At 55.2% G+C, this 27447-nt stretch overlaps 2 protein-coding genes across 3 annotated transcripts in view; one reads left to right on the forward strand and one right to left on the reverse strand.

Annotated features, from left to right (window-relative positions):
• CDK18 (cyclin dependent kinase 18) overlaps positions 1-11225 on the reverse strand; it is a 53333-nt gene extending 42108 nt beyond the window's left edge. The window contains exon 1 of the mRNA XM_076358323.1: positions 11215-11225. The gene's annotated coding sequence lies outside the window, so the exon portion shown is untranslated. The remainder of the gene's footprint in view (positions 1-11214) is intronic.
• Positions 11226-13085: 1860 nt separating this feature from the next.
• BLACAT1 (BLACAT1 overlapping LEMD1 locus) overlaps positions 13086-27447 on the forward strand; it is a 32424-nt gene continuing 18062 nt past the window's right edge. Inside the window, exon 1 of one of the 2 annotated variants that reach the window (XM_076358073.1) lies at positions 13086-13150. The gene's annotated coding sequence lies outside the window, so the exon portion shown is untranslated. Of the gene's footprint in view, positions 13151-13496; positions 13538-27447 lie in introns of those variants that run through there. The other variant, XM_076358074.1, reaches the window with a different exon arrangement.

Raw genomic sequence — 27447 nt, forward strand, 5'->3', positions numbered from 1 at the left:
CTGTTTCTCACCTGCATCATGGGGATTTGCATCCTTTGCTCTGCAGGGCTCAGGGAGGAGCAGCAAAGGATAAGACTCAGAGGCACAATGTGCAAGCTGGCCCTCGGCTCGCGTGAACAACTGCCCTCCCCTAACCCCTGGTCAATGAGTACCTGGTCATGTGGGCTGCAAAGTCAGCGGCAGCTCCATGTGACATTAGCCATCACGCTCCCTTTACACCACTGGCTGCAGAAACTGGCTCATTTTCCGCACCCCCATGGTCCAGCCAGGCTCTGGCATGCCTCCGATTTCCATCCTCACCTGTCCCCTCTATTTAAAGGGGAGATGTCTCCAGGGGGGAGAGATGTCTTGAACACTTATGTTCCCAGCACAGTGCAGCCCTCGGCATAACAACTGCTGCCACGCACTCCATACCACAGCTATGAGACCACCTGGCTCTGTAAGTCCATTTTAAAACAGAAAGCAAAGGAGATCCCCAGCAAAAGCTATGGCTACTTAGGGAGAGGAAGCCCCCAAACTGGAGATGGACAGAGAAATCAGCTCTAAGAGAAAGAGCAACGTGCAAGGGGCAAGAATGTTATAAGCGATTAGTGGACAGAGACATGAGCTCAGTGGCTGTGTCACACAAGCTGCTTATTGGTGCGTAACATTCCTCATAAACATAAATTACAACAATCAACATGCCAAGGAAGGGATTGCCGAAAGCCTGACAGGGATGGCTTCGGGAGGAGGACGTGGAGAGGGAGAGCACCCAGCTGCTGCAGCCAGCAGGGAGTCCTAGACACGCGTGTTCAAAGACTGGATGGGAGAGGAGCTGCATTACGGGGTGGTGGATGTTCACCGGCATGTGGGACGAGAACACAGTACATCTCCCCGGCAGACTGAAGTGGTACTAATGAGACTCTACACTGTGTAATGGGGCTGGGTCCGTTCCACCAATAATAGCCCAAAGCAAGCTGTCCCTTAATGTGTGCTCTGTGAAGGGCAACATGGGCTGAGGTCGCTGGTGTTGAACTTGGCACTCACCAGCGGATGCCTCTGCAATACTGAGCAGTGCATTTGCAAGGCAGTGCCTGCAGGGCGTTTTTCAAACATGCCAACTTAATGGCTGAGCAAAAGCCAGGCGTGCTTGCTTTTTGTGATTTTTTTTTTCCTGAAATTGCTTTGGGTTCTGGGGCTGTTTTTTCCCTTTTGTATTGTCACAGTGAAATCACATAGCCTCATGGAGTTCCAGGGGAAATCAGGTGTGAAAATGGGCTCATTGTAGGTAGGAGTATTTCATAAAAAAATGGGTCTGGCTGGGAAACTACAAGACTTTGTGTAAGTCCAAGGTTGTGATCACCTCAGCTCGTGCTGGGGGAGACTTTGCTCAGGAAATCCTTGTCCTCCTCCTCCAGTTATGCAATTCCTAGGGTGTCCCTTGCCTGGTGCAGCCAGGGGAGTGCTGGGTTGCGGCCCACAGCTGTTCTCCCTTTTGATATAAATTGCATCTTTTGAAGATACACAGGCCATGCTTCCTCACCCTGGGCCCATCTGCTGTCACCTTCCTGCAAACAGCACCTCAGCCCAGCTGCGCATTTGGCTGAAGACAGGAAAGAAGGGGGAGGTGTGAAGGATAGAGGGCTGCAGCAAGCAGAGAGCCAGGCCTGACAGAGACTTGCATGCTCACGTCTGCCTCTATCCAAAGGGGCACGGCTGGCTGGGTGCTGTAACCGAGCAGGGCTGTGATGCATATAACCCGGGATGATGGCTCTGAGCTGTTCAGGCCGTTGGCACAGTCCCAGGACTTCCTCCGGGTAGAAGCAATCCCGTTTCTGCCGTACACCAGGAGATCACGCACCCTCTTCACCCCTCCTGAAAAGCCACCCCCAGAAACACACCAGCCAGAGCTGCTGAGCTGGGCCCCTTTGCTAGGCCAGGGGAAAACGGTACCTCTGCTTCACAGGCTGCAAGCGGCATGCAGGCTGGAGTGATTTTCAGGAGCAGCAGGGAAGGCTGCAGCATCCTGAGCAGCATTTTAATCACAGACCCAAGGGGTTTGCTAGGGCTGCTCCTCTCCAGAACCTTCCTTGTCAGCAAACGCCACTGCAGAGATGTGAGAGAGAGACCGCGGGATGCCGAGGGGTCAGCACAGCCTCGGGGCGGTGGGGAGAGCGGTCCCAGCCCCACGGCCGATGCACGGGCAAGCACAGGGTGCGAGACTCCGCTGTGCACCCCTTGTTCCTGTGCAAACCTGTCCAAGGACAGGGCTACGGGAGCCCAGGCAATGCCTGTCTTGTAAAACTGCGCCCTGCCCCAGGCATGCTCCCTGCGTGGCTCCTGGCCAGACACATTAAATCCTCCCGTTTCTCCCTCACATGGTGAGGCCCCAGCGGGGACGCTCCATCCCGCCCCAGGCGCCAGCTTCGGGAGAGAGGAGGGAGAATGTCCAGGGCAGCTTCGGGGGGGGGGACAGCCAGGCAGGCCTGCCTTAGGAGGAGACCAAGGCAGTTCAGGCTGTTTAGCCTTGAGGGCAAAAAGCTGGGCAGAGGTGATAGCAGTCTCCAAATGCATAAAAATGAAAGGGAGCAGCCTGTCCCCTGTCATCACGGTGCGAAGCATCCTTTGCAACCAGGTGTACGAACACATAATTTTTGCTGTAAGCTGCTAGCCCCCATTTAATAACCCTCCCCAGGTTGGGGGACAGCCCTGCCCGCCTGTCCCACTGCACGTGCCCTGTGCAGCACCCTGCAGAGAGGCAGGAGCTCACCTACGTGGTCTCCAGGCTGGGGGGCTGGAGTCAAAGCCTGAGTGGGAGTCATTTGGATGTGCTTAGCAGTGAGCCGAATGGAGCGAAGATGTCAAAACACACTAAACAATGAAGCACCAGGCCCAGGAAGAGCCAGTTAAGAAAGATACGGCCTCCGAACAGTGCTCTACCCAGTCGGCATCACTGTCTCCCTAGAGAGAGGTCCAGAGCTCCAATCTGCAACCCAGCGCTCTCACACAAGAGTCCTGGCAATCCCAGTAAATATAGGAAGTATATTAAACCTGACAGCCTAGACTGGAGCATTACAGAAACGGCAGCAACATGAATGTGTCTGACTTCTCGAGGAAACGCAGGTCCGGGGGGGTTTCACCTGTTTTCTTCCTGCAGCTCCCCTGGCCTCATTCCGCTGCCGCACAGAGCAGTGTCGGAGTTGCAGATCCCTCCAGATCCCCAGCAGCTCACAGGCACGTTTTCTCCACTACTAAACTCACATGGACGTGCATGTGTGCTGCTCCAAGGCAAGCGGCTGTGTGTGGGTCTGCAGGGAATATTTTACAGTCACTGCATCCAGGCAGCAGTTCCCTTCTCCGCTGCCCTGACATTCAATAGTAACGCAGGCTCCGAGTCATGGAAAGAAAATGTGTTCAATGCCTCCCCTGCCCGTGGACGGTTCTCCCTTGTGCACGCGCAGGCATGTGGAAATCATTGCCCGGAGACCAGCGTTGCATTTCAGCAACAATCGGAGTGCTTTAATTGAAAGGCCGGCTGCTAAGTCAAGGAAAACTGGCAAATGGGCCCCATGCTTAACTGCCCAGCACGGCATGTCAGGATGTGCTCATACCAAGTGCTGGAGAGGCCAAATGCATCCGCTGCTGTCATTGGGAGGGTGGCTGCTGCTGCGTCACAAGGCTCAGCGTGTGCCTGTGACTGTGCATGGTGCTAACAAGGGGCACAATGGCTGCAGGTCACCCCCGTTTAACAGCACCCCCCCCAAATTACATCTCTGTTGGGCATCTGCAACTCCACTGACTCTGAAAATGTAAATGGGCAAGACGAAAGGAATATTGTTATTCCCATTTTACAGGCAGGTGAACTGAGGAGCAGGAGAAATGGAGACAAGTTCAGAAATCCTTGTTAACGCAGACTAGTGCTTGTTTCCAGAGCTGAGGGAGTTCCTCAAGGTCCCACTGCAGATCTCTAACAACATTCATAACTGAGCCCAGAGGAACTGCCATCTACTCTTGTCCCACACAAGAATTGACGCCCTGTGAACACCAATCACCCTGAAACTAAATTCAGTGTAAATCACTGCATAAGTCAACGTGCTGCATGCAAAAGAAAGTCACCATCCACAAAGTACAGTTGGCCAAAACACGGCTGACCACGGCAACCATGAGGCCAATTGCAAACCGGTGAGTCCAGCAGCATCTCCTCTTAATTTTGCCCATGGAGCATCACCATAACAACAGATCCACCAATCCACGCCAGAGATTCATGCACTTAGCAACCAGAAGCTGCCAAATTATAAAAAAAGTAAAAATTATGCACAAAGTATTTCCTCCACGATCCTACTGTAAGTGTGCAAAACTCCAGCAGCACGACAGGCAAAGCCAGAAAAATGCACAGAATACGATGGATACCAAAACTTCTCCCCCAGCAAGTAGCTCTGGAACAAAAGCATCCATTGCCCTGCCAGCGGTATCACTGGAAGGTGAGTTTGGCCTTTGGTTTTGGCATTTCATTTAGGGCTGCGTGTACCCTCCTCCCTGTTACACAGCGGAGAGGGGAAGCCTCAATGCAAAGGTAAGGCTGGTATGCAGAACCAGGGCTGACACTCCCTAACAGCGCTGATCTTCACCCAGCCATGGGACCTGGAGAAACCGAGCAAGACTGCTCTGCTTGAAGGTTTCCAGGGGGGTTTAGCAGTTGCTTCACAGGGGTTAAAGCATCTCAGGTCTGCAGAGAGGATCCCAGGCACCAGTGCTGCAGTTCAAAAGTAACTGAATGCCGTCCCTGAAGGAGTTTGCTCCTATGAGCGGACCTTGTCCCTCATCGCCCCGTGTGAAGCAAGTGCGGGGAGGAGATAAGTTATTTTTTCAGAGATCAATCCATCTCTCTCCCACTGACTCACTGACAAGCTTCCCCTTTCCAAGGCAGTTCACGGGGTGAGCTGTAGGCTGAACAGTCAGTCCTGTCTACCGGAAAGAGGTGAGTAAGTGCACCAAGGGCTTAAATCTCTGCTTCCTCTTGGGAGCAAGGAGCACTGGGGTTAAAGTACTGTAGGAGAATGTGCCTGGGCAACCCTAACAGTCCAAATGCTTCTCTTTGCCAGCGCACACCAGAAACACCAGCAAAGTGTCTGGTGCTTTCCTGCTGACAGAAAGTGGGAGTCCCTACTTGGACCAAGACCAAGAAATACCCGGTGATTAAGGACAGAGCATCAGACGGGGTTTTCCAGCCCAAGCCAGTAAGACCCCTATTAGCAGGATGCAATCCTTTGGCCTAGGCAGTGCAGGGGGTCTGCCTGGAGAATAATAAGGACTCTTCTGAGTCTTTGGCCACGGGGAGGGAGGGAGGGAGGGATGGATGGAGGGATGGATGGATGGAAAGGGAGGAGCCACAGCAGCGGGCTGGCACTATTCAGCAAGAACAGCTTGGGTGGCACCAGAAAGGGACTCCCTCACTGCTGACTATGACAGCCTCAGGATGCTAAGCCAGGATTTGCTGCCTGCCTGACAGTCTGTTAGCTATTTTCAGCCCAAATGAGGAATCCAACCCAGCTTTGGCTTCCCGTCAATGCAGGCAGAAACTTCAACGGGCGTTAGAGGGATGATAAACGCAAGAACATTTCCAAAAAAGAGAGCCAAGAAAGGGCTTGTACTGCAGTGCTGGATGCATGCAGGGTGGGGCACAGAACAAAGCATCCCTGAGAGGGCAGGAGTGGTAGGGATATGCCCAAGAAAGATGCTTGGCTTAGCTGGGAGTGGAGTGGGCGCAGTCCCACCTTCACGCATATGCCGGCGCTTGTGCCAGCCCAGCTCGCAGCGTCTGGGAGCCTCTCCGGCCCACAGGGGTCTATCGGGGCCACTGGAGCTGATGTTCACCCCACACCGCCTGCTAACCAGTCTGACATCCCCCACCTCTGCAGTTATAATTAGGGAATTGGAGCAGATGGCAGCAGAGTTAGCTGAAAAGAGGAAAATCTCATACACAGCTGCCGCTTGCTGTGAGCAAGTCCTTCCCTCTTAGGCAAGTCAGGAGGATGACAGCTCCTGTGATCAGAGGGGGAGCTGCCGGCGCAGGGTGCTGCAGTGACAGCATCCCCCAAAGACTCCCAAGCTGGGTGCTGGGGGCTGCTGGGAGGGCAGCCACGAACACCGCGGGCACGGGGTGCGAACCACAGCGTGGTCAGCGACAAGGCACCGGTGGCACCGCAGGAGCCCCGGGCTCCCTCTTCCTTGCTGCCCCTGAGAGGCTGTGTGAGCTCCTGCAGGTCCATGCACCTCAGTGCCAGCTCCTGTCTTCATCCCAGCTGGCTTTATGGAAATCTGCACTTGAATACAACACTGCTCCAGTCTTCTGCCTCCACAATAAATGTTTGCACGCTCTGTGCACAGCTCTGTGCTGCTTCTCCCCTGGGCGAAAACAAAACTGGCTGGCACAGGCAGGGCAGACAAGGACCTTGCCCCCTCCTTCCCAGCTAGCAAACATACGTGCATCGGCAGCAAAGGTTATGATGGGCCGAGAGAAATTCCTGGAGGTGAGACGTTGTGGCAAAGCCTCGCAGGACATCCTGCACCCCAGGGAAAACCCTAGGCATCCCAGGGATAGCGTACAGCACTGTGCAGGCACAGCACAGGTCCTGCTCCAGGCTGTGCAGGGAGGGGAGATGGGCTGCTTTCCCCCACCGGGGAAGGGCTTTCGGGGTGCGGTACAGAACTTACTTTAACTGGTGCTGAGGCATCTGCCCAGGAGAAAACCACCAGCGGGCTGGTGGCAGGCAGCTCCCTGCAAGGCAGTCTCTGGGGAGAATCTACAGCACAAGCCTCTTCCAAGCTGAATGCACCTATTATTTCATTAGCGCTGTAATTGCCCAGCCAGTAAGTGCTCTAATGGCACGTTGAGCCTCCTCTTCTGCTCACATGCTGCACACCTGCTATAAACACAGCCTGAAATCATCTTCCCTGTCAGGCTGCAGAGCAGAGAAACTTTCTCCCCGACTTCTTCTGGCTGGAAGAGGCTCAAGATTCATTCTGACAGATGCTAAGTGCTCCGTGGGCGGGACAGCCACAGCCCAGCATGCTTCATGGGTCTCAGCCTGATCCTGCCCTCGGTTGGTCTAGTTTTCTGAGCTCTGAGCCTCCACAGCGTAGTGAAATCCCTGGTGGCTGTACAGCACGCTTGGGAGCCAGGGCTCCTCACCTCGGCATCCCATCCACAGCATCACCAAAGGGCTCCCAGGACTGTTGATGCTCTGCTTGCAGCTGTAGGGAAACACTGTCTTTGCAGTCATTGCTAGCTCTGGGGTAAAGCATGAGGTCGTTCCATTGCGTACCATCCCTGTGTATCAAATAACTTGACCAGAAGCCTTTCCAAATCCTGAAGCTCAGAAAAAGGACTCTGGAGGCTCATCCAGTCATGGTGCTTCATACGTTCTAGATGCCCCGAGCCAGAGCAGGATGCCCTAGGACTGGAGGCTGCACTTGGTCATTTAAAGCCCTGCAATACAGGCAGAGAGACCACCTCTCTCTGGGCTCCAGCAGCATCCAAGAGGCCTCACAGCAGGACTTCAAAGGATCCCACATCGCCTCTCATGCAAGCCCTGCCAGATGGAGTGGGCTGGAAGTGGAGGATGGTATGGTGCATGCGTGACCCCGTAAGGGCACACTGCCAGCGCAGCCCTCAGGAGGTTTCAGAAATCAGAGCAACCCTGGTGCTGCGCTTTGCTCCCCACTCCCCTGTGCCGTGCCTTGGAGAGATCCAGCACTGACCCACCGTCTGCCAGCACAGGCATTCCTGTAGGCCAGCCACTGATGCCACTACTTTTGACTAAGTAAGGCACTTCCGAGGAAAAAAAAAAAGTGAAATACAGGTTTAAGGCAGGACTGTTCTGGATAAATCTGCTCTCTTGTTGTCTCACAGATTAAATCAATTAGCACCACAGAAGAGGTCTGCATTTGCAGATGCTGAGGCTGATTCTCCTTGTGCTCATGCTGATTCAAGTCAGGAATAAATAAAGTCCATAAAACTACTTTGATGTAAAACTGAGAGTGAGAGGAAAATACCAGTTCTGTTACCCAGTGTACAGCCTTCACTTTCTTGGTTTAGTGCTACTCAAAAGCCCCTTGGGTATAACCAACTTATTTTTAGCTGTTTACTTATTAAACAAACACAAGGGAAGGCTAAATGTCAAGGCATTTTTGCATACTGAGCTGGACTCTGCACATTTATTCTGTCACATACAGGGATGCTGGACCAAACTGCTTCTCTGCTCTGGAGCTGGGGGTGGAGCAGGGCCAGCCAAGGTATGTGGGTCCTGCCTAGAAGCTGGTGCTCCTTGTAATCACCCCCCCAAACATCTGGAAGCCAAGCACCTCCTGACCGTGGAACCATCTGTCAAAGGAGTGCAGTACTCATTTAGATGGCTGTATATGTGATCTCCTCCCTGGTTTTTACCATATTTAACCCCTCCACACCCACAGCTATGGACAAGGAAATGTCCAACTCCACTGTCACAAGTGGACAAGAGGTGAAGGGACTTGCCCAAGGTCAATGTGATCGTGTGGCAGAGCACAGCACTGAACAGGAGCCCTCCACAACAGAGGCGAATCTCAGCGCTGTTTCACTGCTGCCAAGTCCGTTATCCTCTCCGTGCCTCACTTATAAAATATTTTGGGGAAATGTGTGCTTTCAGCACATGCACTGAGGTGTTGCAGGAGAGTGGAGTGCTGTTGCGTAGCCTGATGGCCGTAAGTAATGACATTTATGGGGGCTCTGTCCCCACCCTGCTTTGTGCCAGACCCGGGCTGACAGCAGCTGAGCTCTCCTGGCTGGGAAAGCACCAGCCAGTGTCTCCCATGCGCTGAGACAACCTCCCAGCAGGCTGGTGCCTGGCGTTCAGCAGCGTGCCAGTGATTCCTGCCCGGCCAGGAGGGCTGAGCGGGACGGAGCAGCTGTCTGCTCACCGGGCTAGATAAGGCACAGCTGGTCGGCCGTGACTCAGCACCCCGAGCCCATGTCAGGCATGATGAACAAGGGCTGAGCCCGACGCCGTGCCAAGTGGCAAGCCCTGCTCGTGGCTGCGTTACCTGGCCACTGCTGAGCCCACATGAAAGCAGTCGTCCTCCTAAGCAGGCAGAGGCAGGTCCTGTCCGTGCTGCCTCCCTGGGGCTGGGAAGCAGAGAGGAAGCAAGGCTTGAACCCCGGGGCGATGCTGGTTGGACTTGCTGGCTCTGAGCAGCAGGACATGGTGCGTGGGGAGGCAGACAGACAGGCATCTGGATATCTGTGTTGGCCCTCCTGTGAAAGGGAGTCAGGAGTGGGCTGCACAGAGCTGCCACAAATTCAGGTGTCCAGGAGTTCTGTTTAGAGCAGGAAAAAGAGGAACCTGGTCATCTCTCCAGGATGTCTGGGCTCAGCATCTGGGGTCCAGAAGTTACACACAAATGACTACCGGGCAGGACATCTGCATGGAGCAAGCAAGGGGGGTCCAGAGCATGGTGCATGGCCCTGTACAACGTGTGCTCCTGCTTTTCTGCCTCTGAGGTGCAGAATACAAGACATTTTTCCCTGGGGAGTGGGCCGCTAACATCATGGATAGTTGCAGGAGACTTTTCCTGGAGAAGGGGCTCTTACCCTTGTGACCTGTGCCCCTACTTGATCCCTTCTCAGCTCTTTTCTCCACGACACGGCCACCCCTCAGCTCCTTGGCTGTCCTGTCCCCCCTGCTCAAGCCAGAGGCAGGTTGCCCCCACGCTCCGGGGTCATCGCACGAGTTTTCGGAAAATGCTTCCACCTCGTGGCCCTCCGGAGAAATGACTGGCTGGGAAATGCCAGGCTGCACCCATGCAACCCAGCTGAGACAGGCAGAAACAAGGCCATGCCACCCTTTCTGCTCGCTCTATTGCCTTCACCCAGGCTGAACTGGGGTACCCAGTACCTCTGCTCAGTCCTGGCGCTGCCTGGGTGCTGCCGGCAGCGAGACCACCCTGTCAGCGATGCACACGCCAGCCAGGGAGCAGGCAGCGGAGTCCAGGCTTCCCAGCGCACTGGTGTATCCCATAGGATAAACACAGACTTCTCCAGGGCTGCCCTGCTGCTGCAGGGCTGAGGAAGAGTTAAAGCAGCCCATGGTCTGTTAAAACACCATCCTCCCAGCCCACGTGTGCACACACGCAGGCACACAAGTGCTTGCAAAAGCTCAACCTGAGGCGCCGGAGCTGTCGAACCCGTTCTGCCGGGGGACAGCATCGCCGCTCCTGGTTCCCCTCCAACATCTGCCTGTGCAGGCGGGTGGGGTGGGGAAGGAGTGGAAAAGCCTCGAGCGCACGGTGGTAAGCGCCCGGCACCTTGCAACATTTAGGGCTTCACCATGCAATCTTCCCTGGCCCGTGGGAAACGCTGCAGGGAGGGGGGATCACACCCCTGTGCGGGTCCCCATCCCGATTCTGCCACCAACACTGTCTGAAACGCTGAGCAAGTCACTTCTGCTCCACTGTGGGAGCTACCTGGGCTTTAACGCTCCAGGAAAAAACCGTCAGCTTGCACATAGATTTCCCGCTAGGACACAGAGGTTTTGGCTGGTTATTGCACAGGATCGTGGTGACACATCTGCGGTTTTCTTCTGGGCCACAACTGTTACACTTCGCATTAAATGTTTTTAAGACAAACGATCCCTCTCTTGCAATTCTCAGGCGACATCTCATTTCTCCCATAAACAGCCCCTCGTCCTGCTGCCTGCTAGCGGTTGAATTTTGGAAAAACACTTAAAAACCGGGCAGCGCTTTCCCCCACATGCTGCTACAGGAACCAGGTGGGCCTTTGTAAGAACACTGTGGTTTAGGGCAGCTGTCTCTCTCTGAAATATCCCCAAGGATGGACAACCATCCCTCATTTCTGCCCTCCGTGGAGCTCAGCAAGTGCTATAGAAATCCAACTCAGTATGTGTATTTTAGAGGATGTAACGACTCTTTTACAAACAGTTTTCTCAACATTAACTACAGCTGAGCTGCAGCTCTCCTGTAGCTTGCAAGGCTGTAAAACTCCTGCAGCTAGGGATGCATTGCTCGACTCTGCCTGTCCAGCAGCAAACACAGTCTAACCACATTACCGATCGCGTGCGTATCAGATTTCTTGCACTACGCTGCAATTTTGCAGGAAGTCACCGCACTGTTCATCCAAGGGCTGTGCTAACATGATCTGCCCCTCACGAGCAGCATCAGAAATGCCTTTGTCAGCAGCTTTACCTGTTCTTGGAGGTTTGCCTCTAGCCAGAGCACCAAGTTAACTCCAGGAAGGAGTGTCCCAGGTCCAGAGGTGCTGCCAAAATCTTCATCCTGTGCATCAAACAAATATCAAAAAGTCCTTAGTTCCCACACAGCTAATGGGATGCTCTTGCAGCTTCGGGGTCTACTGAAGAACAAAACAAATAGAAGGATTTCCCCAATGGCATCTGCTGTCCTAATGATCCCCTCTTTGCCTGAACAAAGGTGAATGATTCAGTCTTTGCTAGGCATGAGCGAGACTCAGCTTTTTTTCGTAACAGCAGCAGCGTAAAGTGACTACATTTCTAGTAGTTTTTGCTTTTGTTAAAAAACAAAGTCCATAGAGATGGCAAATCCATTTGCCATGCTCCTTACGTTGCAAAACGCAACGTGATTGTTCCTTCTAATGCCAGCGAGAGGACCAGAGTGCCATGGCGATGCTGCAGTGAGACGGCAGAGCTGGATTAGAGGTGGGAAGTGCGCGCACATCCTCACCGAGGCAGCAGCGGCTTCTCCACAATATCCATCGACCACGACCCACCAGGCGAGGGGCTCCCTGCTCTCCATGCTGCCTCTGCACCGATGGACCACACGCAGAAGCGGTAGGGCCTTGCTGATACGAGATGGAGTTAAAGCAGTGACATTCCTGCTGTCACAGCCAACGCTGCACGTATGAGAAACCTTTCAGCAGAAGAGACAACCAGGCTGCTCGTTGCCCATTTCTGCTCGAACACACAATCCCCGACCCAGTCTCAGTTTGAGCAGTCTGCAGAGTGAAAGCTATTCCCGTGGGGAATCAGTAATGAATGCAGAAGAGTGAACAAACCTGCGGCTGATCTGCAAGCACAATATATGTTGTTGGAAATGGTGTCTGTTACCCAAGAGACACAGCGCGGCTCCTTGTAATCACACAGGGATTTGTCAAAGGGGTGGACTAATTTCTTGTGTTATTAAGGGCCTCAAATTTTGCAAGAAAAGTGGCTGGGGTTGCAGAGGAAGCTTTCCCAGCAGGACACGAGTGAAACTCAGCGACTCCACCTGTGTTTGCAGAGAGCCTGAGAGAGCAGCCCTGCAGAAAAGCTGGATTCTCGGGCTGCCATCGATTTAAACGTTCAGCTATTTCACTTGGCAAGATCGATCCTGCACAGGGCTGACTCGTAACAGGTAGGCAGGGTTTGAAAAAGGATTATAGCCAGGCTCCTCTTCCCAGCAACAGATCTCACCTGCCATAACGTGGGGAGAGGCAGCTTTAAAGGCAGGATGCCAATCTCGCTGTCCTGGCTGGGGCTCAAACGAAGAGCTCCCCGTTAGTAAGAAGGAAGTAGGGAGTGGTGGAATCGGGAAGTACTTTGTTCAGCCCATACGGACAGTTGGCACGTAAGGATCTACCGGGGGTTAATCAAAGGCCTGCTAAAGCGGGATGAGAAACCTGCCAGTCGCCATACGAACCGCCGTCCCGAGGAAATTAAAAATCACGCACCATATGCCGCACGGCACGGGGAGGGAGCGGGGCGTCTTGAGCAGCGTTCGCATCTGCCCGAGCGGCCCCGTGAGGGGGCAGGTGCGATGTGCGCTGCTGCGGGGGGGTTCATAACCCGGCAATAACTCGCCTCCTTCCCCCGCCTTCCCGGCACCGAGTGGGGAAGGACAGTGACGGGGGAATAAGGGGAACCGAGGGGAAGGATGACACATGTTCAGCCCAACCCAGTGGCAGAGCAGCCGGAGAGGCAGAGCCAATAGCTGCTTTTCATGCTCAGTGAGTCCGTCCACCTCCACCCCCCCTCGAGTCCTTAAGTTGCAGCTTTTAACTACCTCGGTGTTCAAAGAAAATATGATGCTCAGCGTGAACAGAAGGAAGAGCCTGCTGACAGGTAGACAGCATGGACACTGATCCCGGCAGGGCCGGCTGCTGAGAGAGGTACGTGCCTTCCAAGGCAGGGATCCGAAAGCAATCACATTTGGGATGCAAACTCAGAGCAGACTTTAATTTTCCAGCAGGGGGAATATGGAAATCTGGCTCCCTTGAAATGATTCATCCCCCCTTCCCACCACCACCACCTCCCTCCCCCTGCGTCCCCTCCCCATCCCTCCCAGCACAAAACACTTTGCTGCAGTCTCTCCATCTGGGTGCCTTAATGTTGGGTGTCTTAGTGTTCCCGCGTGTGCCGAAGTCGGGAGCGGAGGCTAAGCGAGACCTGGGGAGAGCGGCAGGAGAGAGCGGGTGGTACCCGCGGGGTTGATGGGCTCTGGACTCGGGGCACTGGCAGGTTGGCTTGTGCCAGACGCTGAGCAGGGATCCCGGCTGGTAAGAACCGTCCTTGGGGAGCCAGGCACTGCCCTGCTCAGCACGCGGGCGCTCGGGATGCAACGAGGGGCTCACCCAAATGGGTGTCTTTCCCCCGATAAGCGTCAGGCGCCTGGCATTCCCAGGGGGTGGAGGGAAGGGGAGGGGGGGGAGGCAGTGAAACAGGGACATCTGCAGAGTTAGGGTCCCCCCTCCCAGGGCTTTACACTCAAGGAGGACCCCGAGCCAGTGCTGTGTTCATCTCACCTAAGGCCCCTGCCCTGAACAGGCGCTGGCTTGGGGAGAGGGGAGGAAGAGAGGCCTGGCTGAAGGATGCCTCTTCGATGCGCTATTGCTGGTCGTGCAAGCCAGGGCTGTTGTTTGCTGTGTCGGGGGAGACCCTCTCCTTTCGGCTGGGAGGGTATCCGACCTGCTGCTTGGCTATTGCAGCTGAAAGGCCCCCGACAAATGTCCGGATAGCACCTCTCTGGGGAGGCAGAGGGAGGTGGAGATGGCACCAGCATGGCAAAATCCCTTGTCTGGCGGTAGAAGAAAGTGACTTGTCTCCCATTGCTGTGTGGGAGGTGTTCAGGGCTTGCTTCCCCTGGGATTTCTGTGTAATTCAGTCTCACGTTTATAAACACAGAGCTGTTTTCTCAGGCATGTCAAGGAGAATTAAAAAGCGGGGAGTTGTGGGGATCTCCCGATCAGGGCTAGCAGGATCTGCCTGCCTCCTGGGTAGGGTGGAAGAACTTTTGTGGTCTTGAGAAGAAGAGAGCAGCCTGCGTGTGCGTTCGCTGAACTCAAGCTTTGGTCTGCCCCATCCTGGGGACGGGCGTGGGGCAGGGTGCTGAGACCAGGGCTGCTCTCAGCCAGTGGCCCTATTTTCCTTTTCCACCCTCCTTGGTGCCAGGGCTGATTCTTGTGGCTGTGCCGGTATAAATATTGTCTAACAAACCCTTTCTGGAGATGGTGCCGTCAGGTGGCGCTTGGGAATAGGCAGCATCGCTGTGGGAGTCCGGAGAGCAAACACTTGTTGCTGCGAGCTGCACATTGCACGGGGCATGGGGAAACGTGGCACCCGGAGCCGCTGGCCACCCAAGCCCACGCCTCTGGCCGCGCCGACTGCTGGGAGGCGACACAGAAAGGGAGGAAAGACTTTCTGCAGGCGCTGGGAGGGCTGTGCAGAGCAGTCGCGGCTGTGGAGATGGGAGGATAAGCGTGAAAAGCTTTTTCTCTCAGCTCTGGCACTGAAAAGCGTGATTTTAATTATAGACTGTTTCTTCAGATTTAGTCTTGTCTGACATGTGACTTCAGCCCTGTAACCTCCTTGGCAGGCTTTGCTTGTGCGAGTGGCTCCATGCACACAGTGTGCCACGGGTCTCTGAAGGAGGCTGCCCAAGGCAAAAGTTTCTGTGCAGCCTAGAGAGCTTTTGTACACTCAGGGACACTTTTATGGTCAGCCAGATGCATGGGGTGCAGAGCAGAACGTACATACCCCTTTTGTCTCGATAAACCTGCTGCTCCTGGAGCGGGGCTGCCCCAACCCTATAACGCCCAGAACAAAACCTGCAGCTGGGCCAGCTCGAACCATCCTGAAGGCCAGAGCAGAGCTGGGCTTGGGCAACCACCCATCCCAGGGCACATAGTGAAGTTCACCAGGAGGAGTTGCACATAGCAAGGCCCTGTGTAAAGCTCCCCAAGCCAGGACCGGCTGCGGGAGCACGCAGCGAGGCACAGTGCTGCCCAGACTTACCTGCTCCATCCCACGTGCCACCTCCCCGCACCACGGGAGAGAATCGGCCCGGGTGCGGGGTGGCAGCCAGGACCGAAGCAGCTGGCCACCTTCCAGTCTGACTATCTCTGTACGGTGCTGCTCTCCACTTCCAGGGCCAGAGAGAGTTTTGCCACCGCCCCAGGGCAGACACAGCCCAGAGCACAGCCCAGCCCTCCTAGCCTCAAGGATAACCCTCCCACTGACTTCAAAGACAAGGCATGCTTGAGAGGACAAAGAGAAGCATTGTAACTGATAATGCTTAGGGACAGTATTAGGTACATAAGTTGTTTTCAGAGATCCCAAATGCAACAGCATTTTTGCAGCCTAGCTTAAGTGTACAGAGAACAGGCAGAAGCTGAGGAAGAAAAGAACTGCTCAAACTCGAGTAAGAGCATCCACGTCAGGGTTTGCAGCCAGTTTCACTAAACTAGATCCAATGCAACTTCCACTTGAAGACAAAAAAATCACAGGCACAATCCGAGCTCAGAGGTTAGACAAGACAGTGGGGACCTGGGCGCAAGAGGCTTGCCTGCCATGACCGAACCGTGCAGCAGCTGAACCAGCACGTTTTGGTGCTCTCAGTGTGGTGCAAACCACGGGGCAAAGCTGCCTTGCTCAGGCAGGGCCGGCTCTCGCACCAGGCAGCTCATCCCATGGGTGCGAGCCGGCTGGCGGCATCGCCCGGGCTCCCTGCGGAGTGCGACGTTACCAGCAGCAGCCCCGGTTCCAGCGCAAGGGAGCATGTCCCCTGTTAATCAGCATTTAATTAAAGGACATGCTGACATTTGGAAATCAGAAACAACTCTCCTGTGTGGGCTGCCTCTCTCTGCTGCTCGCCTCTTCTCTGAATCACTCTCTGACATTTTGCCAGATTAGGATGTGACTCCTCTCTCTCCCTCCTTCCTTATAAAAATAAATCGAAAAGGAGATGCAAAGCCACCGCTGCTCCTGAGGGAGAGGACCTTGGGGAGGGGGTTTCGCTGGGGAAAAACTCCCATTATTATTGGTGCTACATTGGTGTCCTACAAAGACCCTGACTGCGGGGCAGGTTTTTGTGTGGTAGGCGCCACAGGGATGCTGAGGCAGGGGGTACTCGCCGTGTTGGCGTGTGGCAACAGGTTCTTCCTCTCCAAAACCACACAGAGAGCCGTGCGGGCATCTCAGGTCCCCACACCAGCCCCAGGCGATGTGCCTGAAGGAACCAAAGGCAGACGGTGTGATATGCCTGAAGGAACCAAAAGCAGACAGTGTGAATGCCTTGCAGGGGAACAGGGAGTCCCTGCAGCAGCTGGCCCATTGGGAGCAGGTTGGACCCACGGGGACCCATGGGTGGGGCAGGATGGAAAGCCAGGGCCAGGGAGATGTTCAGCATCTCGGCCTCGGAGCGGCCCCACTGACAGCATCGCTCCTCATCGCTCCTCATCGCTCCTTCGGGAGCGACCGAAGCCAGGCTGAGGGCAGAACCGCTGTGCCCTGGCGTGTCTGCGTGGGGAAAGGCAGGGCACCCCCCCCCCCCCCGGCAGCCAGGCATGGGGGACCCCTCTCCCCACGTACGGACCCACCTGCCCCCAGGTGGGACCCCCCTTCCCTTCACCTTTCCACCCACCTGCCCCTCACAGCCAGACCCCCTTTTCCCTCATGTTTGGGCTCACCTGCTGCCCCCTGCAGACCCCCCACCCTGCCTGCCTCCCGCACGCCCCCCCCGTGCACCCCCGCCCCGTGGCATCCCCCCATCACGCGTGGACACGTGCGGGTCCCCCCGGCCCGGGGTCCCTTCCCTGCCCCAGCAGGCTCCGGGGGTGGGGGGCGATCCCCCACCCGGGGCCTCCAGCCGACCCCGTCCCTCTCCCCTTCCATTACACGGCCATAGCACAGCAGCATCCCGCCCGCGCCGAGGTGCCCCCCGCCTCCCGCACCTTCTGCTGCTCTTGAAACGGGGCCAGCGATTCTGTTTATCTGTTAGCCCATGCCAGAGCTGGTAAAATGCAAACAGCAGTGAGGGATGGGGGAGGAGGAGGGGTAGTGGGGGGGAACCCTCACCGTTCGCTTCCCCTTGGCTGCTCATTTCAACCTTCTTTCAAGCAGAAATTACTCACATTAATCAAGAGTGAGAATGTGTTTGCAGCCCTGCAGATTTGGCAGCGCGGAATCAAATTCCATCAGTAGCAGCAGGAGGACGGGAGCCTGTATCTCTGCTGTGCACAGCCTAATAGAGCCATTGCCAGAGGAAATTGGATCTGAGAGCTCCCCTAAATTAATCTACCCTTTAAAAAAATGCCAGGAGATCTACATGACAAATGAGCGTTTGCAACGGAAACCGATGCAAACATCCAGCACATCAGATCAGGATGGATCTGCCCCTCGGCCAACATCTGCCTGGGAAGAGGCACACGAGCTACCCCAACGAGTACGAGTTCCCTGCAGCCAGGGCACGCGGCGGGCGGAGGAGCCCTGACGGGCAATTCAGGCCATGAGAGCTGCTGGGACAGGGGAGAGGTGCGAAGCAATCGCTGCCGCTCGGCTGCTGCAATAAGCCCCTCTCCTCTCCTCCTCCCAGCAGGCAGGAGAGGTGCCAGAGGCTCAGAGCTGCCTGCATCCTATGCCTGCATGTGCAGCCGTGGCTGTGCCGCGGGGCAGCGAGGAGCGTCTCCGGAGAAGCCCAGTGAGACAGAGCCGGGGCCTGGCAGGAGCGCGGGGCTGTGGGGCGGCACCAGGTGCTGCCGTGCCGGCTCCTGCCGCCATCACGCCGCGGCAGCGGGGCAGGTGGAGGCTCCCGGGGTTCTGGCTCGCACGCGCCGTGGAGCCGGGGCGCAGGTGCCACAGCTCGCTCCGCTTTAATAGAGCTGCTGCTGCTCCAAGGTGATTGCTACTTTATTGGCTTATTTTTAACCGGCGCGGCCGGGCTGAGAGTAAGATGGATGGATCTTGTCTTGGGCGAGACTTTTGCTTGCAGTAGGAGCCCGGGTGCAGGGCGGGAGCGACCGCTTTGAAAGCTGCCTTGAAGACAGCCGGGGCAAAGCTCCCAGGTGCAGAGCAGGGAGCTCGCTGGGCCCCGCTCCTGCCCCGGGAACGGTCCGTAGGGTGGGCATGGACCGAGCCGTGCCGGGTATGGGGCCAGTATGAGTTGGTGCGGGCTGGCTGCTGCTGGGCAGTTACCTCCAGCGAGGGACCCCCAATACAGTTTGCTTGCAGCATACCCCAGTAAAATCCAAAGACCCGTGTGGCGGTCAGCGCCTCGTCTGCCCTGAGGGTCTCCCATCCCAGGGGTCTGTCTTCTTCCCGATGTTTCTCAGGAATGCTGCTGAGCCCTGGCTCTGGGTGCAGCCAGGTGCTCCCCCAGGAAGGGCACCCTCCGGCGATCCCTGAAGCCGGTCCAGGCAGCACCAATCGGGTTAACCCCTCTGCACCGCACACTGCCTCACTCTCCGAGGGCTCTGCTCGCGCAGGCATGTCCCCTGCACCCCTCCATCATTTTTCAACCATGGACAATTGAAAGCCTTAGCATCTTTGCTCTGCTCTCAGCAGCACCCAATGATTGAATCTCGACCTTTATTTCCGAGGTTTATTAACTCCCTGCCCCTGTACGTGTGGACTGAGCAGGGCCAGGCGACGATGAGACAAGGAGCATTTCCAGTGCTGCCTCGGGACTGCTGGGAGTTTGCACCAGGGAAAAGGAACGCCCAGCTGGGCTGGGTGCGAGGGCTGGGTGTGTCGGGCACAAGGGCAGGTGCTGGGTACCGAGCACTTTGGCCAAGCTGGTCCAAACTGCATCGAGGAGCCAAGCAATGTCCACAGCAGAACCCTTCACTTCCATCAGTACTTAAGTGCTCACCACAGCACTTCACCCCTATCAGTTCTTAAAGGGGGCTTATAAAAAAGATGGCGGCAGACTTTTTAGCAGGGCCTGTTGCGACAGGACAAGGGGGAATGGCTTTAAACTAAAGGGGGGGTAGATTTAGACTAGATAGAAGGAAGAAATGTTTTACGCTGAGGGTGGTGAAGCACTGGCCCAGGTTGCCCAGAGAGGTGGTGGATGCCCCATCCCTGGAAACATTCCAGGTCAGGTTGGACGGGGCTCTGAGCAACCTGATCTAGTTGAAGATGTCCCTGCCCAGGGCAGGGGGGTTGGACTAGGTGACCTTTAGAGGTCCCTTCCAACCCAAACTATTGTATGATTCTATGATTGTCTCTGCTCTAGAGGAATGTCACTGCGGAGGGAAGTGCCTTGCTCAGTGCACGGGCTCTAGGACACTGCATGTGAGTTAGGTGTGCAATCTAAGTGGGGTTGTGTGATTGCAACTGGGCAAATAAGGCTTTCTGTGGTGACTTTTGCTCCCTGAATAGATGCACTTCTGTGGGGTTTTGTTGCAGGAGGTTTGTGTGGTTGTCTACAGAAAATAAGCAGCCGGGTGTCAGGATATTATGGCAAGGGGAAAATAAATTACCTGGGTAGCCAGATGAGAAAGAGTGTGAACTCGTTTAAAAAGTCATCAAGCACGTGTAGACAGTGTGTGGCAATACCTGGGTGTCTCTGCCCCCCCCAAGTACCACGGGGACCCGTGCTGCCCAGGGAGCTGTGCCCGGGTGTGCCAGCACACGTGTGGCACACAACCCGGTGTGCCGGCATGCCCCCGTGCCCGCCCCGGCTGCGCAGCTGCCTGCCGGCGTGGCGGGAGCTGCAGCCGGTGAGGCCGCAGGGGATATTGATTAGTTTTACAGTGTAACTTGACAGAGCCTATTCTGGTGATGTAATGAAGACGGATGATTCCGTCCCCTCGCTGCGGTGCTTTGGGGAAGGGGAAAATTATTCGCTGCATCCTGGAGGGATGCTCCGCGGTCCTCCATGCCTCGCTCCTGTACCTCATCTAATTTCCACCTCTTTCGCTGTTTTTTTCTTCTTTCCATCCTTATGGCTCTCTGCCTTCCCTTGTCCCAGCACCCCACCGTCTCAGCAGGCGCCAGGAGGTGGTCGTGGTGCTCATGCTGGGAGGCAGCTGAGCCTGGTCCAGCCCGTCTGGGGTGTAGACCTCACTGCTGGGACGAGCTGGGAGAGGACTGGTTGCAGATCTTGGCTGCCCATGGTGGAAAGCTCTCCCACTGGGGCTCACCACAGCCAGAGGCGTGATCCGGCCTCACGCCACAGCTCACCTCTCCCTCCTCCTCTGCTTTCGTTCCCTGTCTCTTGTTCTTCACCCCCTGCCTTTGCTTCCCCCGCAAGCGCCCATCTGCACGTGCGTCTCCTCCTCGGGGCTGCTGCTGTGGATGAGGCAGCCCAGCAGCCCCAAGTGCCTGGCTAGCAGCCCAGCTTGCTGCAAACACATCCCACCTCCAACACGGGGGGAGACCTCCGCAGAGCAGCCCCGCTGGGAAACCCCATGCATGAGCCGAAAGCCTCATCCCGGGACCTGTTAAATGTCAATTAAATGCAGCTCTATGAGGTTGATGAGCTCCTTTCACAGCCTGAGCATTTTGGAAACCACAGGCAGTGCTTTTTCCTCCACTGACCAGCAGTTGTGAATCCATCTTTACGGTAACACCAGGCTCAAGCATTCGCATGCCAGAAGGCAGTCATAAAAATGATTTAAAATCGGTCAGGGTTTTAAAAGAAAAAAAAGAAAGCTCATATATTATCAGGTCTTTGTTTCTCTTGTAGCTTTTACCCTTTAGGATTCATTTTTTCAGGCTTTTCTCAACAAACAACACAGTTGGAAATGCTAAAGCGTTTTTATATAAGAGCTGAGAATCCTCCAGAATCACAGGGCTGCGGGAAGGAAAAAAAATACCAACTGCTGTAATGCACGAGATACGATCTCCAGAGCTGCCAGCACCCTCTGCAAAGTAACCATCTCCTACTACATCTTCAGAAACTTAACGAGTCTCATTGCTATCTTCCATCAGATCCAAACCCTATCGCTTCACAGACCTGACTTCCAGAAGGGATCCTCTGGTCTGACCTGATGCGGGGGTGATGCCCAGCTGCTCCCTCACTTCCAGCCAAGGTCCAGCCTAGGAAAACACCCAGTCCTGGAGCGAAGATTTCCAGGGATGCAGAGCCCCAGTGATAATTGCAGCCTCTGTTTTAAAACTTTGAGCCTGTCAAGGCTGTTTTGGGGTGGGATCTCTGATGTTCCCATCGATGCCCCGTGCACCATCCAGCCAAGTTCTTTGAGGTGATAAATAAATTCTTGTGAAACCAAGGGGGAAATTGTCCTGTAGCAAACACGTGGTGCCTTTCCAGCCTCATGAGTCCCCTTGGATATTCACAGCAGAGCAATTAGTCTTTTTCTCAGCTAAGGGAACTAATTTCATAAGTAGTGCAACTCCACCACGAGTGGAGAGCTGGCAACGGCATTAGGGAGGAGAGGAAACCACAGTGACCCATAATTTTGAAGAAAATACATCTAAAAATAAGGCACACCAGATACCTGCCTGGCTGTTACTGGATGCAAACACGCTACGAACACAACAATGAACCTTTTTGCGGTCTGCAGTCCTTCCACGGGCACTTCACCAGCCCGCTTTTGGGATGACTTTTGGGGAAGAGCTTTGGAGGGCCGATGGGGGCCAAACCCCAGGCAGTGAGGAGCACATCCTCGCGTTTCGCAGCCACCTTTTCCTCCTGCTCCCAGCTCACGACTTCAGCCCAGCATCTGGCAAAGTTGTGTACCACCGGCAAAGCGAACATCGCTGCTTATGGCAGGCCAGGCTGACAGTTCCTGTGAGATCAGCCCCCCAAGCATCATTTCTTGGTGATAGCTCGCTCACAAAGGAAAGAAATGGAAGCAAATCTTACATGACACATTTATTTTTGTCATCTATTTATTAGCTCAGAGCAAAAGTCCTGCTGCATTGCATTATGGGGATTATGCAAATGAGGGACATCAAGACAATTAAAAAAAAGCCCAAGTGAGCACAATGTCAGAGCCGAGCAGATGCTGAGAGACGGCGCAGCCCTCCCCGGCCGCTCCTGGCCTGCCGCAGCCCGGCGGCACGGCTGGACCGCCTGCTCGGGCAGCCCCGTGTCCAGATCCAACGTGTCGCCCTGTCCAGATGCTCCTGCTCCTCCTCTGGCTTGTGCAGACAACCCAGCCGAGCAGGTCGTTAGGCCCATCAGTTAATGAGCTGCCCGACACATCTCCCAGAGTGCTGCTGCCCTCCCATGGGGCTTCATCTGCTGCCCCTTCCCCGTTCAGGGGAAGGATGCGCGGGGCGGCCCCCGCTGCACCCTCATCCCCATCGCAGGCACTCGCTGCTCTCACCTAGAATGATGCAGCCAAAATCAGCGGTTAGACTAATCGTGGGCAGAATTTGGATTTACGGGGTCGCTGAGGGGGCTACCCACAGGGCAGAGAGCAGAGAGCGTCCTTGCCCCCCGCAAGGGACCTCCCGGCTCCCCAGGGGAGAGCAGCCCAACGCCCCACGTCCCAGCACGAGGTGACCCGACGTGGGGTGAGGTAATGCCGTGCTCATGTTCGGTCGGGCGCTGCCACGGGAGGAGGATCTGGCTCGCTCCACGGGTCTGAAGCCTGGCTAAATCCCCGCTGAATCACCCGTTGTTACACTGACAGCTTGGGATTTATGAGAGCTAAAGTGGATGGATAGCAATGAGCAGGGGGAAAAAACAAAAAGTCCCAAATCTGACTTGTCTTTGCTTTGGCAAGCCCCAGAGGACTCGGGATGTGTGTTTGGGGATTTAATCCTGTCTGAACCCCTCTATTTTGAGACGGAGGTGGAGGGAGAGCTTGAGGCAGCTGAACTGCATGTTGATAGCTGCATCCAAGCACAGTTCCTGCCCCGGCAGCTCCTGGAAGTAGAAAAATGCTGTTTCCCAAAAGCCTGTGGAAGGGCACAGGCAGGCTGGTGCTCGGAGACGCGGAAAGATGCAGGGAACAGTCGGGGAAACACGCTTCCATCCTCACTCCGCTAATTACACTCATTAGGGAAGGAATGCTGCCTCCAATTTCAAGCTATACCAGCTATTTTTAATTTCCCTGCCTGCTGAAAGCACACACCGGAGCACTCGGGTGGGTTTTTTTTTCTGGAAACGGGTATTTCTCCTCCCAGGTCAGAGGCTCTTTTGTGTCTGCCTGGCTGGGAGACGGGGCCGAAGACAAAGCAGAAAGGGAGAAAGCGGGAGAGAGGCGAGATGGGGAGAGCTGGCATCCCTGCCCCGGGCGGGGGGCACGCGGGGGGCCGTGCCCCGTGGGTGCCGGGCATCCGCGGCGGGCTGTGCGGGGAATGGGAAGCTGTCGGCGGAGCGGAGCAGCGGGGATGCAGACGTGTGCGTGGCTCCGCGACCCAATGGGGAGAGCGCGAGAGACGGGAGATAATTTATGCACTAACCTCAGATTGGGGTTGCAGGCGGCCGTCCTCAGCCGGCGTGGGAGGGAGGCCTCTTCTCATCGCCCCTTCCACCCGCCTCCTCCCGCCCTGCAACCACACACAGCCACACAATCCCCTTACAATTAGGAAGACACCTATTCAGCACCGCTCTGGCATTGCTGGGCTTTTGTTCCTTCTCTTCTCTGCTGGCAAAGCTCTTCTTCCCCTCTGCACGGCTGTGTGCAGCGCTCGGCGGTTTGTTAAGTTGCTTTTCATAATCTCCACCAAAGAATTGCAGTCCCGCTGAAGTCCCGCGATCGAGGCGGCGGGGAGGAGAGAGGAGGAAAAAAAAGGAGGAAAAAAAGTAAGACAGCATTTTTCTCTTTCTTTCTTTGTTTGAAGTCTTGCCTGGAGGAGTTGTGTGCGTGAGAGAGCGAGGCAGTGGATAGGAGTGGGTGCACGGGCTGCACGCTCGGTGTGCGATGGGCATTTGTAATGAGCACATGCAAACCACACACAGACACCTGCATCCGTCAGCTCCCGTGTGCATGCATTACCTGTACAGCTCCCTCCGGGGACTTAAACTCTGCGGGCAATGCCTGCGTATTTCCTTCCCAAAGAAATTCCAAGTCCTTTATCTGTTTATTGTGTATGTTGAAAATGTGTTTATGTATGTTTATGTGAATATCTATATTTACATCTGTTCAAACTGTGTTGTAGCTAATGCGCGGCATTTGCTTGCAGTAGTTATATTCTTGTCGATATATATGTGATTAGCTGAAAAAAATTAAATTCTCTTTGTTTTAGGCGAGAATAATCACCATATAGTCAAAATTCATCAATATATGAATGTTTGTGAAGACGTGTATATATATATTCATATGTATTCACATTACTTATGTTTACACACAATTACATGCAACACATGTTAACGTACTTATCAGCTAAATTACACGTAAGCCCTTTAACTGTTGGATTTCAGTATGAAGTGTGCACTCCTATGAGTGTTCCTGTGTATGAATAGAAGTTCGTGTATATATATATGATAAGTTTTCTGTCTTACTCAGATACCACACATGTGAAGTGGGGGTGTTTGTGTAGGGCTGGGTATGTCTGCGTGTGTGCAAACACTTTTGCATTATTTGTAATGTGTCTAAAATCCATGCATCAGCCCCCGGCTGCAGGCACAGAGAAACTCTGCCTGGTGCAGAAGTGTATTTTCCTTTCTGATGAGTGTGAACTGAAGGGCAAAGAGCAGATTTGTTAGTGCTTGCGCCTTGCTGAATATCGTTGAATCCTGTAAGAAAACAGCACGGAGTGCTGGTGTGGTCGGAAGAGCTGGGTGTGCTGGTGGAACCGCATTTGAGCAATCCTTCCTCCGGCTGCAAACTTGCAGCTCTGACACCAGTGCTGGTATTCGGCACAGTGGAGAGGGAGGCTCTCCGGGTTCTCTCCGATGAGGTAATCCCGAAGAAAGATAAGGGAAGTGGTGCATGTATTAACCTGAACGGTGATGTCAGCGAGGGGAAAGGAAATTAATTACTTTGAAATAGGAATTGTCTTGATTTCGGTGTCATTTAATTCCTGCCGTTATTTCAGATGTGCTGGGGTACTGGAACCAAAGGGACTCCGGCGATGGGGTCCTGGGGGCTGGCAGGGTCTGGGGAGACCAAACGGTTCCCAATGGCTTGTGCAGTGATTTGGGTACCGGTGTACAGAGACTCTGTGTGAGTGTGTGCGCGCACAAGTGCCTGGGTGCACTCGCCTGTCTGGACTGCGATAGCCCATTAAGGAGAATAATAATTTTTCTCTGCTGGAAGCTTCAGCGACAGCAAGGAGAGGGGAGGGCAGCAGACCCCCCCGAGCCCCCCTCCAAGGAGCGGGCTGGGGGTGCCGGGAGGGATCCGAGGGATGTCCCCTCCTGGTTTCTGCGGACGTCTGTGTGTCCCCAGGGAGCGGTGGCAGACCTTCAGCAGCAGGGCTGGGTGGGACCAGGGGTGGGATGGCTCCAGGCATAGAGAACAGGCTCGGGTATGGGCTTGGGGCACCTTCACAGTGCACTTATGGGGCTCCTCGTGGGGTTTGTCTTCCCCCCAAGTGTGGCTGTCCCTTGGGCGGGAGCGGTGGGACCCCGGTGCCCTGTCCAGCAGGGTGAGCAACGGAGGAAAGGTCTCCAAAGTGGAAAAGAGACACTTTCTCCACCAGAATTTCTCCTCATGCTAATAGGTGTCACATTATGTCACGAGTCCCCGATGACTTGTCAGCAGAACATGACAAATCACTGGTAACAGTGAACAACAGGGCCAGCAGCAGACGAAACAGAAATATCTCACGTCTGCATCACCTTGGACCTGACACGGAGGATGCATCCACGATGCTCCCCAAGCCCTGCCACTTAAGCCGTACAAACCTGCCTCTAGGCATGGATGCCACCGTTCACTCTCCAGGGGCTAATCCATGTGCTGTCTCTTATTCCAGCCCCACGTTTCCTACTCGCAGGGCACACTGCCCTTGCACACTGCCTGTTGCACCAAGCTGCCGGTGCCGCCATGACCCCATGGGCTGGGGTCAGCCCGAGCTCGGCTTTCCGGAGGTCTTCCCTCCAGGGCTGCCAGCTCAGCATGACCACAGCAGAGACCCTGCAAAGCCCAAAGCAAGAGCAACCTTGACCTCTCGGTGCCTTGACACAGTTCACCAAACCCCGGGAGGGTTTGAATAGCTGCGTGAGGCTTAACCACCCTTCTGCCTTGCACATGCAGAGGTGCACAACGGCAGCTCCCATGTGGGTAGACCATTAACCCATCCCGGTTTGGTCCCAGTCACCCCAGCTCTGGCTAATCCTCTCTAGCCAGCAATGGCGAGCATCAGTGGGGGCACATGGGGAGGGTCACCCCAGCCCCACAGCTCTGCCAGCACCCCTACCTTCATCTACCACTTCTCCTTGCCCCACTGGCCTCACCCGCGCATCCACAGGGGGATCCCCGGTGGGAAGCACACCATTGTCCTGCACTGCAGCCGGATAGGGTTGCACAGGACAGCCTGGATGGGAATAGCCACCAGGAATCCTCCATTGGATGTGCAGGTTAAATCGGGGGACTCTGGGGGGTCAGTGCAGCTGCTGGGCAGGAGGAGGGAGCACAGCGTGGGGCAGCGGTGTTTGTAAAGGAGATTGCAATTTCTCTTGTTTGTGCCAGTGAGGAAAAGGAGCCTCGGTGGATATGGGTGGTTAAACCCTCTCCAAACATGGTGCAAAACTGTGGTGTGAATTCCAGCTGAGCGCTGGTGGCTGTCTCTGCTCCTGTCCCAGGAGGGAGCCGGGTCTGTGGCTTTATAGGAGCTGTTTGAGCTTGTGCGTGTGATGGTGAAGCCACACGCAAAGGGGGTTTGGGGTCTGGTCTGCGAGGGGAGGGGATGGGCACCTTAGCGGGTCCACTTCCCCAAGCACCGCCTGTCATCAGTGGATTCAGCCCTGATTTATGATGGTGGGAGATGGCTTGATCTCCTTTCTTCCCAAGCTTGTGCCCAGGGTGATGTCCCTGAAGTCACTGGAGTCACCTGAGGCAGGTTTGAGCCCAGGGAAGTGGCTCCCCAGGGGAGTCGAAGGGGCCACACTGGTGCAGAGGTGATGGATATCCTGCCTTCACTTTCTACCTCTGGACAAAGTGCCCCCGTACCCCCACGGGACTCTTTCCTCGCCTTCCCCCTTTAATTCCTCTGTCTCTTTGTTCCCTCTGCTCTAGTCACTCCCAATCACTGAACCGTCCCCGACAGCCCGGCGGTTTCCCTCTCCCTCCATTACCAAGTCCAAGTTGCTGGAGCTCCCAGGGGAGCA

This window comes from Aptenodytes patagonicus, chromosome 22 (genome assembly GCF_965638725.1).
Source record: "Aptenodytes patagonicus chromosome 22, bAptPat1.pri.cur, whole genome shotgun sequence".
Taxonomy (NCBI): domain Eukaryota; kingdom Metazoa; phylum Chordata; class Aves; order Sphenisciformes; family Spheniscidae; genus Aptenodytes; species Aptenodytes patagonicus.